This window comes from Lithobates pipiens, unplaced genomic scaffold (assembly GCF_037356315.1).
Source record: "Lithobates pipiens isolate NorthernLeopardFrog02 unplaced genomic scaffold, aLitPip1_a1.2 Scaffold_8, whole genome shotgun sequence".
Classification (NCBI taxonomy): Eukaryota; Metazoa; Chordata; class Amphibia; order Anura; family Ranidae; genus Lithobates; species Lithobates pipiens.
The window spans coordinates 577167557-577184141 of NW_027507903.1; the positions used below are offsets into that span (position 1 = coordinate 577167557).

A 16585-nucleotide genomic window follows, 5' to 3' on the forward strand; every position below is an offset into this window, starting at 1 on the left:
TGTCCCACCACTGCACAAGCAAGCACACATCAGACAATGGACTGGGAGTGGAGTTTAGGGTTAAAATAAAGCCATCCGAAGTCAGATCATTTTGCATTCATAAGACAAATATACAAGCTCTTTGCAACATTTGTGATTTGAACGTTGCAGTTTATGGCACTCACATTGCACCAAAGACAGTTTATGGCACTCAAGTAGTGAAGGAACTTTTTTTTTCCCCAGACACTTGAGTCACAGCAATTACGTTGGCACCCATTGAAATCAATGTGTTTTGACTTGTCATGCGACTTTCTGAGCCACAAGCCGCAGCAGTGTGAACTGGGGCTAAGAAGCCTGAAAAAGCTGTATGCAAGTTGGAGATGCTGGCTCTGTAAAGTTACTTTAAAGTTAAGACTAATCATATTTTTGAGTTTTGTGGAATGGAGGACATGAAAATACCTTCTGCTGTAGGAAGGCACTACTGCATTTTACAGTACTATAAAGGTGGGTTTTTGGCTCAATATGAACAACTTCACTGCTACCTTAAACGCCATAATTTTCCCTTCCAATGTTAAGCTTTTTCTAGCACCGAATTATTCTCAAACACACCAAAAATTTTTATAAAACTGTTGATCCTTCCCCGTTCTCTGTAGAAATGGAAACTAGCGTCTCTGTGCCCTACGTGTTTGTTGGCCAGTTTGGGTAGAAGAATTCAGCAAGTCAAAACACTCCAGTTATTCCATGTGTGATGGCCACGTGTCTCATCTCCTGGTGCCATCAGTGAGGCATCTGCCTATCTATGGCAAGATGGAGACTTGAAATGTCCAAGCAGAAAGCTCCAGCTGAGATGGCAGGAACTGGCTTTCTGTGACCTCTGAGAATGACTTAGTACTTTGTCTTCCATTGTAGTTTATTGTTCCATGGCCTGGAATAACTGAACCATTCCAAGCTGGAAGAGAAAGCATTGCCTCCCTTGTTTACACTAATCTCACAAGCCCACTGGCCATGTTCGTAACTGGAGGGTATAGAAATGCATTACCATTGAATACAGTGCCTTGGTTTACATTTCAATAGTGCTGATTGTTCTGATAGTCCTATACCCAGGAAATGGAGAAATTCTAATTACTGAGCTCCACGCCTCATATTTAGTAATGTAAATGTAACCAAACTAGTAACTATGTGTCAGAATGCTGACCTGAGGGTATCAGGGGACATTTTTGTGTCCACAGGCCTGAGATGATGGTTGGTCATCTAGGTGTTTATGGGTGCCTGTAGACACATTCAAAATTGTAATCCCATTGCTCTTTTTGTCCCCAAGGTGCCAGAGTTGTAGATCTTTCTTCTCATAGGCAAATACGTGAATGATTGGTCAAGTGGTCATGTGTATATATGAAGGTGTCTACGTTGGCATCAAACTGAGTCTGACCATGCAACCATCCTCTGATGCTTGCTGCCAGTTACAATCCAGACAGTGTACAATATTTACTAATGATCCAATAAGCCAGAGCATTTCTTGGGATGATTGGGCCATGTTAACTACCAAGTGACAAAGCGCACAGGAGAGCCTACAGATGGCCATAGATGGTTTTAATCTTGGCTGGTTCAGCAGGGACCGGCCGAGATCCGATCCACCTATGGGCAGGCTGAATGTACCCAAGTTGATCAATCAACTTGGGTACAACCAGCCTGTCTGATTTTGCATGCGTGTTCTCCTGGCGTGGATTGCTCCCTCGGATTTACTAAAACTGAGTGCAAAATCTGGTGCAACTGTAATGGAAGCCAATCAGCTTCTAACTTCAGCTTGTTCAATTAAGCTTTGACAAAAAAAAAAACTGGAAGCTGATTGGTTTCTATGCAGAGCTGCACCAGATTTTGCACTTTCCAGTTTTAGTAAATCAACCCCAATGGCTCAGAGGGAACCTGTGATTGCATGAAAAAAAAATGTAATTATTATCGATGTACCTTGAAAAAGTATTCATACCCCTTGACATTTTCCACATTTTGTCATGTTATAACCAAAAATGTAAATGTATTTTATTGGGATTTTATGTGATAGACCAACACAAAGCGCCACATAAGTGTGGCGTGCATTTGTATTCAGACCCCCCCGGAGTCAATACTTTGTAGAATCACCTTTCACTGCAATTACAGTTGCAAGTCTTTTTGGGGATGTCTCTACCAGCTTTACACATCTAGAGAGTGAAATTTTTGCCCATTCTACTTTGCAAAATAGCTCAAGCTCTATCAGATTTGATGGAGAGCATCTGTGAATAGCAATTTTCAAGTCTTCCCACAGATTCTCAATTGGATTTAGGTCTGGACTTTGACTGGACCATGCTAACACATGAATATGCTTTGATCTAAACCATTCCATTGTAGCTCTGGCTGTATGTTTAGGGTTGTTGTCATGCTGGAAGGTAAACCTTTGCTACAGTCTCAAGTCTTTTGCAGACTGTAACAGGTTTTCTTCTAAGATTGCCCTGTATTTGGCTCCATCCATGTTCCCATCAACTCTGACCGGCTTCCCTGTCCCTGCTGAAGAAAAGCATCCCCACAACATGATGCTGCCACCACTATGTCTCACGGTGGGGATGGTGTGTTCAGGGTGATGTACAGTTTTAGTTTTCCACCACACATAGCATTTTGCTTTTAGGCCAAAAAGTTAAATTTTGGTCTCATCTGACCAGAGCATCTTCTTCCACCTGTTTGCCGTGTCCCCCACATGGCTTCTTGCAAACTGCAAACCGGACTACTTATGGCTTTATTGTGTGTTCCTTGGCCTTCATGATGCTATCTGTTCACTTAGGTCCTCTAACAAACCTCTGAGGGCTTCACAGAACAGCTGTATTTATACTGAGGTTAAATTACACACAGGTGGACTCTATTTACTAATTAGGTGACTTCTGAAGGCAATTGTTTCCACTAGATTTTAGTTAGGGGTATCAGAGTAAAGGGGCTGAATAGAAATGCACACCACACTTTTCATATATTTATTTGTAAAAAAAAAATTGAAAACCGTTTATCATTTTCCTTCCACTTCACAATTAAGTTGTGTTGGTCTATCACATAAAATCCCAATAAAATACATTTGCATTTTTGGTTGTAACATAAAAAAAATGTGGAAAGTTGCAAGGGGGTATGAATACTTTTTCAAGGCACTGTATATGGGGGCAACAATTTTTGCACATTACATATGCAGGCTCTGCTTCCTGTTGGAGGAAGTTGCACCTCTGTGCCTTACTGATCCTTGTCTCTCGCAGCAAATCTATTGGCAATATTTAAGAAACTGAAACACTCGCATTAAATGTGGCAGCTCAAAAAGAAAAGCATTACTGTAGCACAAGGACCTGTTAACAGCAACTTTCTTTTCATATTTGCAATGTTTTACATGTGTGGTGAAATACTTGCTTTTTTTAACCACAAGTGAGAAAATGGGCTCTGCATGTAGTTTTTTATGCTGGTTTCGTGTTTGTATTCACTTCACTGTTCTTATAGGCACCACTGTGTTCAATGGCATATGTACTATTCTTTTTGTTAATGTAGTTTGTAATGTATGTTTTTTTTCCCTTTTTTAAAATGTATTATATTTTATTTATTTACATTTTTACTTTAATGTTTTATTTTAATGACATTTTTTTTTAATTATTTACATTTTTACTTTAATGTTTTTTAATTTATTTTTTTTTTTTTTTTTTACTTTCATGTTACTTTGTTTATTTAAATTATTGTTATTATTTTAATTTGTTTTATTTTAATTATTTCTAATTAATTGGATTTTTAATGTTAATTCAGTTCTAATTTCTTTTTGGATTATATTTTTATTAACATATATTTTTTTTGTTTGTAATGTTTATATGACTGTTTCTAGCAAAGTTCTAAATAAAGAACTACACTTTGAAGACACGTGGTCCCTTCATCAGACTGCCCCTCTAATCAGTGAGATGAAAGGGCCTTGTGCCTTGAAAGCTTCCGATGATTTTTACTATAGTTAGAAATTCAAAGTGTTCTTATTTGTGTTATTTTGACCCTGAAATTTATTATTCCTAAATGCCTGAGTTAGCTACAACCATAGGTGGGTTGGTGACGAAAATCAAGATAGGTCCTCTCAGTTTAAAGAATTTTTTTATTTTAATTTTTAATTAATTTAATTTTTATAATAATTGTATAATAGTTTTAAAGTGGAACTCTAGCCAAACTTTTTTTTGCATAGGAAAGGATTCTAACCTTTGTTGGACTATTCTTCCTGTCTCCTTCTCCTCCTGAGGAGATTTGCCCTCACTTTAGAAAGGGATAAAAGCAAAGATAGTATTAAAAATTTAAATAATAAAAAAAAAATCCATCTTGGAAATGAATGAATGGAAAATAGGAGTGCAGGCAGTAATAAAAAAACCTCACATTGCTTCCTAGGGCTCATTCACAGCAGCCCCACTGAGTTGTATTGGGCAGCCTTGGCCAATAAGGTCTTAACACATAGACAAAGCAAATTGCTTTATGTCCTATTGCTTCAATTCACGCCTAATGTGTAAAAACAGGACATGTTGTGTAAAATTAAATAGAATTTAAAAAAAAAAAGTAGAAAAAATAAGCACTACAGTGCAACTTAACAAGATGGTATGCATGCACAACTACCTAGCTACCACTGGAAGGAAGCAATGAACACCAATAACAAAAAAAAAAAAACAGAACCAGAAAAAAAAAAAAATGGTAGTGTGTACCTGGCCTAACACCTTTAAAAATAGTGGAATTTGATTCCGCTTTAGCATATTATTTTTAAATGTAAGTACTTGCTTTTTTCAACCACAAGTGAATACACAGGCTTTGCATGTAGTATGTTGTATTTGTGTTTGCATTCGCCTCACTGCTCTTATCAGTTCCTCTGCATCAAATGGCAGCACTTTTCTTTTTTGTTAATGTATTATATTTTAAGTATTTAAATTTTTTCTTTTATTTTAATGTTTTTTTTTTTTTTTTTTAATTATTGTTATTTTACTTTTATTTTGTTTTATATTAATCTTATGTTTAATGTTAATTAAATTCTAATTTCTATTTTTTGTTTTTGTTAACGTATCTTTTGTTTTTTTATTTGTTTATACGACTGTTTCTAAAATAAGTTCTAAATAAAGAAATACACTTTTCTCTTCGTCGGGTTTCCCATTGAATCAGTGAGATGAAAGAGCCTTGTGTCATAGAAAGCTTCCTATGATTTTTCCCTAATAGTTCGCTCTAGTTGTAGTTGGGCAAAGCACAGGCTCACTTCAAGGTGAATGTGTCACATAAGAAGCAATCGTGGTGATCACTATAGAATTTGTTTTAAAGATTGAAATTTGTCTTGCCGTTGCCGAGTTATCTACAGTGTAAACTCATTGATTGTGGTAGACTTCATTAACCCTACAACACCACTGTGGGATGCTGAACGGAAGCTGCACATGGTCGTGAGCTCCTGACGTGGCATTATTTATGAACACTGCAGAAAAATTATTCCACTCACCGGCCACTTTATTAAGTACACCTGTTCGATTGCTTGGTAACACAAATTGCTAATCAGCCAATCGCATGGCAGCAACTCAATGCATTTAGGCATCTAGACGTGGATAGATATATATGTATATATACAGTGCCTTAAAAAAGTATTAATACCCCTTGACATTTTCCACATTTTTTTCATGTTACAACCAAAAGCGTAAATTAAATTTATTGGGATTTTATGTGATAGACCAACACAAAGTGGCACATAATTGTGAAGTGGAAGGAAAATTTAAAATAGTTTTCAAATGTATTTACAAATAAATATCTAAAAAAGTGTGGCGTGTATTTGTATTCAGCCCTCTTTACTCTGATACTCCTAACTAAAATCAAACCAATTGCCTTCAGAAATCACCTAATTAGTAAATAGAGTCCACCTGTGGGTAATTTAAGCTCAGTAGAAATACAGCTGTTATGTGAAGCCCTCAGAGATTTGTTAGAGAACCTTAGTGAATGAACAGCATCATGAAGGCCAAGGAACACACCAGACAGGTCAGGGATAATGGTGTGGAGAAGTTTAAAGCGGGGTTAGTTTATAAAAAAAATATCCCAAGTTTTGAACATCTCACAGAGTGCAGTTCAATCCATTATCCGAAAATGGAAAGAGTATGGTACAACTGCAAACCTACCAAGACATGGCCGTCCACCTAAACTGACAGGCCGGGCAAGGAGAACATTAATCAGAGAAGCAGCCAAGAGGCCCATGGTAACTCTGGAGGAGCTGCAGAGATCCACAGCTCAGGTGGGAGAATCTGTCCACAGGACAACTATTAGTCGTGCACTCCACAAATCTGGCCTTTATGGAAGAGTGGCAAGAAGAAAGCCATTGGTTAAAGAAAGCCATGAGAAGTCCCGTTTGCAGTTTGTGAGACACAGCAAACTTGTGGAAGAAGGTGCTCTGGTTAAATGGTGAGACCAAAACACTGCACATCACCCTGAACACACCATCCCCACTGTGAAACATGGTGGTGGCAGCATCATGTTGTGGGGATTCCTTTCTTCAGCAGGGACAGGGAAGCTGGTCAGAGTTGGGAGGAAGATGGATGGAGCCAAATACAGAGCGATCTTAGAAGAAAAGCTGTTAGAGTCTGCAAAAGATTATCCCTATTTTGTTTTCTTTAAATGCTTATATTTTGATTGTAGAATTTTTTTCATTTTTTTTATATTAGTACAAAACTTTGTAGATTGTGTAATCACATTGTAGGAAGCTCTGCTTTGCACAATTAGCAAACTTGCAGTAAAACAATTCACGATTTAACGATTGTCCAGGGTCATAGCTTTGCAGATTGGATGAACATTTCTGGTTGGCCTATGAATTGCATAAATGATTGGATTTTTATTGTTTACTGATAAACAGATACTGTTAGATAAACAGTAACTGTATATTCAAAGAAAATTCCAATTAAACCTCTATTGCAGTTTAATGCACGTGCCCAACTTCCATATTCACTTTCGCGTTTTGCAAACCACACTATGACATGTCTCCATTTTAGTGCATCGGTAGGCTTATAGGCTGGCCTTGGTTAATGGCTATTAACCCCACCCACTCCAAATTCTAAATTTAAAAATGCATTAACCACTCGAAGACCAGGCCTTTTTCTGACACTTTTTGTTTACATGTACAAATCAGTATCTTTTGCTGGAAAATTACTTAGAATCCCCAAACATTATCATTATTATTATTTTTTTTTAAAGCAGAGGCCCTAGAGAATAAAATGGTGAGTGTTGCAAGTTTTTATGTCACACGGTAGATGCAGTAGTTTTTCAAATGCAAATGACACTTTTTTAATTTTAATACACAATATATAAACCAATAATTTGATAAAATATAAACCATGTCATGTTTTAAAATTGTGCATGCCCATGCAATCGCGACGGACTAATGTACGTACATTTTATTATTCATAGGCGGCACCTTTTAAAGTCTTTACAGGTTACCACTTTTGATCAACACAGGAGGTCTGGTGCTAGAATTACTGCTCACAATCTGTCATTCACGGTGATACCTCACATGTGTGGTGTGATCGGTGTTTGCGCACGTGCAGGACCGACGTGTGCGTTTGCCTTTGTGCAAGGAGGAATGGGGGCACTTTTATATATTTTTTCAATTATTTATATTATTTATTTTTTATTTTTACACTGTCCCTTTAATTTAATGTTTTTTTTTTTTTGTTTTGTTTTTTATCACAGAGAATGTTAATATCCCCTGTGATAGCATTAGGCAGTGACAGGTACTCGTTACTGAGAGATCTTGGGTCTGTTAGATCTGTTAGACCCCAGATCTCTCCTCTGCCTTTAAAAGCTTCAGATCATACCAAGATCGTTGGGATCCGATGCTTTTTTTCAAACCACTAAGGTTTTGTTAAAGAGAAAGTAAACGGTTTGTGTGTTTTTTTTTTTTCTTACTTGCAAAGTAAAGTCATAATGTGCTAGTATGCATCACACACTAGCACATTATGTGAAACTTACCTGCAAATAAAGCCTTCATTGTCACCACTGGAGACCTCATCCATTTTCAACCGTCTTCCTTCTGGGTCCACAGACTCCAGCTGTGTAACTGGCCTGGCCTGCGGGATGCCACTCCAGCGCGTGCGCACGGTAACCGCCGGTCACGCCACAGGGCTCTGAAGAAACAGCACAGATGGCCTTTCCATCAGAGCGCAGGCGCCGGAGTTGTCATCAGCTGCATACACAGTATTTATCTCCTACATGGCCCACGTTTAGAAGATATTTACATTATCTATAGGTAAGCCTTATTATAGCCTTACCTATAGGTACAAATAATCGATGGACGTTTACTTCCACTTTATCAACCGGAAGTGATAAAATACTTGTAGCTTCTGTTTTCTTAAACCATAGAGATGATTGGAGCCGTTCTGGTCTCCAATCAGCTTTATGGTTAACAGACAGGACCACTGGCTGCACTTTCGGGTTTCCTCAGTGGGATGGTAAAGCCCAGGAGAGCCATGGAAGGAGACGGGGGGGGGGCTGACCGCTGGCTAAAAAATACAAGACCAGAATGATGATGCCTGCAGCTGTAGGCATTATCCCGGCATAACCACTGAAAGTCCAGCAGCGTACGGGTATGTCGCTGGTCGTCAAGTGGTTAAAAACATGCGTTAAATCAGATCTCAGTTTACAAAGAAAACGCAGGTTGATACAAAATGCAGAAGTGAGCGCACACGTGAGCAGCACCCACATATGAAAACTATGCTTAAACCACACATGTGAGGTATCGCCGCGATCGGTAGAGTGAGAGCAATGATTCTAGCTCTAGACCTCTTCTGTATCTCAAAACGTGCAACCTGTAGAATTTTTTAAACGTCGCCTATGGAGATTTTTAAGGGTAAATGTTTGTCGCTATTCCACGAGCGGGCGCAATTTTGAAGCGTGACATGTTGTGTATCAATTTACTTGGCATAACATTACCTTTCACAATATAAAAAAAATTTTAGCTAACTTTACTGTTGTCTTATTTTTAAATTCAAAAAAGTGTATTTTTTCCAAAAAAAGTGCGCTTGTAAGAACGCTGCGCAAATATAGGGTGACAGAAAGTATTGCAACGACCGCCATTTTATTCTCTAGGGTGTTAGAAAAAAAAATAAAAGGATAATGTTTGGGGGTTCTAAGTAATTTTCCAGTAAAAAAACAAAAAAAAACCTGCTTTTAACTTGTAAACAACAAATCTCAAAACGAGGCTCAGTACTTAAGTGGTTAATGTGCACAGCAAATGGTCTTTGGTCATTAGCGGTTGGGGGACTGTAAAACCTTGCAGTTGAGCTGTGCTTTTACTGCCCCCCCCCAAAATACTACCCCCTTTTGCTGGAGAGGCAGCGGCCAGGGGTGTACACATGCCATGTTCACAATGTTTTGCTTTGTGAACATGCCAGGAATTATGGGGGGGGGGGGGGGGGGTAGCGCCCGTTGAATGTAACACATTTAAGTGAATGGGGCCATGCTGAAACTGCCCCACAGCCACATGTGCTGATCAAGGGGTTAAATCAGGGAGATAAGGAGGCAATACAAGGGCTCCTCACCACCTATCAAGTGCTCTCTGATGAGCGATCAAAACATTGATCGCTCTTCAGAGAGCACTGCAAGTGTGCACAAACCCTTTAACTTTTAAGGGCGACCATACACAGCTCAAATTCAAGCCTGGAGTCACTCCGTCAGCACTGCCCAGCTTGACAAAAATACTGATTGGAAAAATGGAAATGCGAGAAATTATCAGCTGAATGCCGACTGCATCCAATCAGACCATAGAAATACAGTAAGGAGCACCAGACCCAAATTGGATGGATCATTTTAATCGTTGATAAAAAAAAGTAATATAAAAACAGCCAACACATTTCGGGGCAACATCACTCCTGCTCCATCAGGGTTCAATACAGAATACAACTTGGATGGACTTTACAGATATTATACTTATATAATATTATACTTATTATACTTATCTGACCCCCATCTCGATCCAGCGATGTGCATGAGAGCAGCAGCTCACCCATCTCTCTCTCTCTCCTCATTGGCTCACACAGCAGTGGGAGCCATTGGTTCCTGCTACTGCCAATCACAGCCAGTGAGCCATTGAGGGGCTCTCAGTGTGTGAACGGACAATGTCTATTTACAGGAGCGCGACTCGGGGGCGTGTCTGCTCGAGTTTTCCCATAGCAAGAGGCTTGCTAGCTATTATGGGGGAATTAGCGGGGGGGGGGGAGTGGGAGGAGGTTCAGGGACTTTTTTAAACACAAAATGGTCCTTTTTTTTTTTTCTTTTCTTTTCAATAGACTTCAATGGAGAAGCTGCATAAAAGCATGTAGTGTGTTTCTTCCACAATTTTGCAGCAATTTTACTATGATTTTACCATGATTTACATTTTTTTTATCTACCCAACAACAAATTGGCCCCAAAAAAAACCATAAAAAATTCAAAATGCAAATTGCAAAAAAATTGCATGTGCACAGCAAAGAGCACTGCAGAAATGATCCAAAGCAAACTTTGAACCGAGCCTCGATCAGTTGCTGAGCAGCAATGACTGTACCAATCAGATGCAGTCACTGTTCAGGTATTCGGACAGCTGCGGGTGTCATGGCTGTCAGAATACAATAGCAAAATGCGAGATTGCTCCATTCACGATGTTTAGCATAGATTAGAGCTGCACGATTAATCGCGATCCTTTTCCCTTCCCGATTCTAAAACAGCATTTCCCGATTCTATCTAACAAGTGCAGGGAGTTCTCTGACAGCTGAAAAAAAAATATCCAGGCAGCCTACCAATTTTTATCACAACATCAGGGATAACTATAAACAAAGTAACATTTAGTTCTTAGATCAAAGGGATGAACTTCTGTCTGTAGATGAGAGAAGTTTAACCATTTAAAGACTTAACCTTTTTCTGACTCCTGCTGCTTACACGTTAAAATCTTTTTTTTTTGCTAGAACATTACTCAGAACCCCTAAACATTATGTATATTTTTTTAGCAGAGACCCTAGAGAATAAAATGGTGGTTGTTGGAATTATATATGTCACACTGTATTTGTGCAGTGGTCTTTCAAACACAATTTTTTTGGAAAAAAATACACCAATTCATTAAAAAAAATTAAACAGTAATGTTAGCCCAATATTTTTGTATAATGTGAAAGATGATGTTACGCCGCGAGAATCGTGATCTTTAATCTAAGCAAAAAAATTGTGATTCTCATTTTAGCCAAAATCGTGCTGCTCTAGATAGAGAAAACTATGCCTATATGTCTAGCCTGACTTATACCAACTCTGCTTGTGGTTAATGACAGTATTCAGTACAAGTCAAATCTAGAAGATGGCGTTCCAGATGTAGTTTGAGCTTCCGCCAAGTGACATAATGATCTAAAAGTCACCAAACCACACAGACAAATATTGCTAGAGATGGAGGGAATGCATTGCTGTCACTATGGAGATTATCATTTGGAGAAAATACCCATTTTATAGATTTTATTGTATCAGATCTGTCTGTCCACTGACGGACGGGGTGACGTCTTAATATCTACCAACAGGTAAGGCCAAAAAAATGCGTTCAGAAGCTGTGTTTAGAGGCATTTCAAACGCCAAACACAGCTAAACATGGTAACTCGCGTTTCATTTTTCATTTTTGGCTATTTTGAAAAAAAAAAGGTTTTTCTTTTTCAAACGCTTCTAGACGCAAACGCGGCTAAACGCAACTAAATGCGGCATTTAAAAGCGGCTAAAAGTCACCGGTTTCTAGCTGTCAAATCGTTCAGGAGAGGTTGAACAACATCCTGTGTACATGAAGCCTAAGTCGACTGATTCAACTCACAAACAACGCTGTCTTTACAAAGCAACAGCTACAATTAATTTTCCATCAATACTAAAACTGATAATAGTGGAAATCACGTCTTTTATATGATTTACTGCATTGCCATATCATGATCACCGGGCAAATACAACATTGGGTTCACTACATGAGTGTCAGAACAAATGTTTCATTTATTTAGGATTTGATGCATTTATTACTGGAGACAAATAATAGGTTGACATCATTCCATACATTGCACATGACCGAAGGACACTAGTTCCAAATAGATCTTCCATTTTTGTACTACAGTTGATTATTGTCCATAATAGTTTTTTTTTGTGAACCAACCAACAAGCCTTCAGGGGTCTACCACCTTCTTCTAATGTCAATGCAGTACCGATAATCAGACCTTGACCCCTTTCACACTGGGGCGCTTTTCACGAGTTTTAGCGCTAGCCTGAAAAGTGCCACTCAAGCCACCCCCGTGTAAAAGCCTGAGTGCTTTTACACGGGCGCTATTAACCCTTTGTTCAGTCGTAAGCGGTGGTTAAAAGCACCCCGCTATTGACCGAAAAGCGCTGCTATAACAGCCCCAGTGTAAAAGGGGTCGGTAGACCGCCAAAAGCTTGTCCCGATAACGTAGTTGTGCTAAGAAAATCGCCCCCCTCCGCTCCTCCCAGGACCTCCTGCTTTCTAGCTCCCTTGTTACCTCCTCCCATGCTCGCCTTCAGGACTTCTCCAAAGCCTCTCCCATCCTCTGGAACTCCCTGCCCCAGTTTATCTGATCAGCCCCCTAACCTGTCCACCCTCAAAACTCACTTATTCAGGGAAGCCTATCCCACACCCACCTAACAACTGTCCCCGAGCCACCCCCATCAAATCATTCCATGCATCTATTAGCTTTTGTACCACCACCCCCTAACTTTAGAATGTAAGCTCTATGAGCAGGGCCCTCCTGTACCTTTTCTATTGTGCTGGTCCCTCTCTACATTGTAAAGCGTAAACTGTTGGCGCTATATAAATCATGTATAATAATAATAAAAAAAAGATATCATGGACAGTACTGAAGTGTAGTACAACGATCAGATATCTATTTGGAAATGTATTTTGCTCATGTTCAGTGTACGCAGCGATGCAGATCTACTATTTATTTCCAGCAAAAATGCATCAAATCCTAACCACTTGCCCTCCGGAAGTTTTACACCCCTTTATGACCAGGCCATTTTTTACTAATTGGCAAAGCTTTACTTTAACTGACAATTGCGCGGTCGTGCAGTGCTGTCCACAAATTACATTTATATAATTTTTTTTACCCCCACAATTAGAGCTTTCTTTCGGTATTTGATCACCACTGGGTTTTTGATTTTTGGCGCTATAAAGAAAAAAACAAAAACAATTTTGGGAAAAAAACAAAAAACAGTATCTTTTACTTTCTGCTATAAAACATATCCAATAAAAAGAAATTCGGAAAATCCAAATTCTTCATAAGGACGTATGTTCCTGGCAGGATTACCATTATCAGAGGCTTCTGGCAGTGGGGCTGGACGGTGTTCCTATACCTCCTGGGCATTTAAAAACGCCAACACTGATTGGGAAAACTGCCTGTGTGCATGTAGCCTAAGGAAAGGTAAATACATTCCTTTTATGTTCTTGAGTTTAGATACATGTTCAGCTCTTTGTACATGAAAGTTAATATAATCGGTTAATGTTTTTGTTAAGATTAAAGAGGAACTGCAGTCTGCTCACATCATTTGTAATAAAAACCTCTTTGCCATTCTGAAGCTTCCCTCCAACCACTTTGCATATTATTTTATATAAACTGTGATTCTGTACTTGCCAAATACGCTGCAGAAATCTCCCTCCACTGAGTCTAGTCTGGCTGCAACCATTTTAACTATGGGCAGCTGAAGCTGCTGCCTGTTCACTTCCTGGATTTACACAGATACACAGAGTCACACCTCCAGCTCTGCAGCTTTCATTGGCCCTCTTATGACTAATTTCCCCCTCCCTTCCTGGCAAACTCTCAGAGAGTGAGAGAGAGCTGTGCATGATGTCATAAACCTAGGCCAGGGATATGCAATTAGCAGACCTCCAGCTGTTGCAGAACTACAAGTCTCATGAGGCATAGCAAGACTCTGACAGCCACAAGCATGACACCCAGAGGCAGAGGCATGATGGGATTTGTAGTTTTGCAACAGCTGGAGGTCCGCTAATTGTATATCCCTGGCCTAGGCTAATGGCCAGACAAGGAACAGAAAGTGGGCTGTATAAGGTATTTATTGGCAGAACAAAAATGTTTTACTATCCAAAGTTAATACAACAAGGGCAGAAGATTAAATAGATAGAAAGTTCAAAAAATGACTAAAGGTCCGCTTTAAAAGGAAAACAAAGTTAGTGGCAATTAGTCACAGTCTACTGAACGTTATATAACTATACCATATCTATACGATGAACTGGGTAGCTTCAAAAGCAGGCGTTTCATGAGCATTATTGAATCTCCATGAACCCCTTTCAAAAGTGTGCGAAATTGCAGTGGCATAATGCAGTGGCATAATGTGCTAGTATGCATTGCATACTAGCACATTAGGAAATGCTTACCTAAGAATGAAGCCCTTCAGTGGCGCTCTGTAATGGCTGACAGGGCTTCCATCTTCATTTGATCTTCCTTCTAAGTTTGTGTGCTCTGGCCTTCTGATTGGCCAAGCTGCCATGTCATAACTCCCACGCATGCGCACAGGGGTCATGGCCGAGGCACAGAGCAGGTATGCCATCCCTTCACAGCGCATGCGCTGGTGATGTCATTGGCTGCATGCAGTGTGAATATCTCCTTAACTGTGCAAGTTTACGAGATATTCACTGTAACTAAAGGTAAGCCATATTATAGGCTTAGCTGTAGGTGCCAGTTTAAAAAAAATACTTTAATACCATTTTAATTGCATTAATGGGAGCTAAAATTTCTTTGCATATCTAAGTGAGCCCTAAGCCTTGGTTCACATTGATGTTTAACTACTTCAGCCTTGGTTCACATTGATGTTTAACTACTTCAGCACGATTTCAAAACCGCCAGATCAGTGCAATTTGCACCTCCGATTTCATTACGGCTTGCGACTTTGCTTAACAGAAGTCTATACAACTTACAATGAAATCTGAAAAAAGTAGTGCGGGAACCTTTTTTCAAAGTTGTTGTGACATGAGTGGCGGCAATTTGAACAATTCCATTGCCGACAATGGGGTGTGTTGTGTCATGTGATTTGGAACTGTCAAATGGCATGACAAATCGCACCAAACAAGGGCTAAGGGAACAAAAGAAAAAAAATTTTTTTCAGTGTAACTAAACATATCTTTATATATAATAACTTCTTTATTATGGTGAAAAAAAACATCTGCTCCGAAAAGAGAGACAGGAGTTTCTAAAAATTGGTGATAAACGGTGCTGTTGCCCATAGCAACCAACTTTATCCTTTCATCAGAAACAAAGATGCTTAACTGTCTAGCTACAGCAGAGGAAGCAGTTCTTTCTAGCAACCAGATTCCTTAATTGATCAGAAAGAGAAAACCCAACTGGTTACCCCAAGGTATCTGAAGGACTACCATGGACAAAAGAACCCACCGGTTGCCCAAAAGAATCTGAAGGACTACCATGGAAAAAAGATCCCACCGGTTGCCCAAAAGAACCTGCCGCGGACAAAAGATCCCACCGGTTGCCCAAAAGAATCTGAAGGACTACCATGGAAAAAAGATCCCACCGGTTGCCCAAAAGAACCTGCCGCGGCGGACAAAAGATCCCACCGGTTGCCCAAAAGAATCTGAAGGACTACCATGGAAAAAATATCCCACCGGTTGCCCAAAAGAACCTGAAGGACTACAATGGAAAAAAAGATCCCACCGGTTGCCCAAAAGAACCTGAAGGAGTTCCATGGACAAAAGACTCAATTTGCTGATTTTTTTTTCTCTTTATTCCAGTTTTCGTTAATCAGCCCCAACGTATCTACAGAAAAGAAACAGCTATTTCTCCCGCTAATCTATCTATTGTGCCAATCCCGGGATGAGGTAATGCTCATCCATCAATTAGTCCTTTCCCGACAATAGGTGACAAGTGGCTACAGCCGTGGGAAAAGACTGTTCAGCAGGTCCAGGAGAAGTAAGGCAGAGCTTACACTCTACTATACCAGAACTCTATGGAAGGTATTCCACATCTGGATTTAATCTCACCCTAGGAGCACTGGATGGATGCTGGTTTAGGGGGACGGTGAACATTTTACTTGCATTCCACTGCAATGTGCTGCAGGCTGTCAAGGGAACAAGAGCAAAACTCAATGAAAAGTTTGCTGCTGAGATGGACAAAGACAAGCAATGAAGCAGTGGGGACCTACCTTGCACAGCAAAGTTTTGTCTGCTAAATCCAAACTTCAGAGGAGGAGAGAGAGGAGACCCCAGCCCTGTGCCTGCTCCAGGCAGCAGATAAGACTGAGACCTCCTCCTGTAGGGATCCAGCTCAGCATTGCCCTGCCCATCCTCTATGCTGCTTACATATGAAAAGCCTGCCCAGCTTGCCTGTCCTCATATATCAAACTATCCTTCCTCAACCCTTGTCTGACACAACCCTATATCTGCTCAGCGTCCTCCCCCTGCTCACTCACACACTACCTCCTCTTCTCTTACTTTACATCAACCTTTCTAACTGGGAGGAACCCTAGAAATACTTTGCAGGTCTTAGGGAACCCCTGCTAATAATTACTACATGTGTAACTCATGGCGCATTAGTGTGGACAGTCAGTTGCAATAAAAGAAGAG

At 39.8% G+C, this 16585-nt stretch overlaps 1 protein-coding gene across 1 annotated transcript in view; it reads right to left on the bottom strand.

Moving 5' to 3' along the window:
* Positions 1 to 16329, bottom strand: part of LOC143961081 (sphingosine 1-phosphate receptor 1-like) — a 46131-nt gene extending 29802 nt beyond the window's left edge. The window contains exon 1 of the mRNA XM_077470231.1: positions 16165 to 16329. The gene's annotated coding sequence lies outside the window, so the exon portion shown is untranslated. The remainder of the gene's footprint in view (positions 1 to 16164) is intronic.
* Between the last annotated feature and the right edge of the window lie 256 nt (positions 16330 to 16585).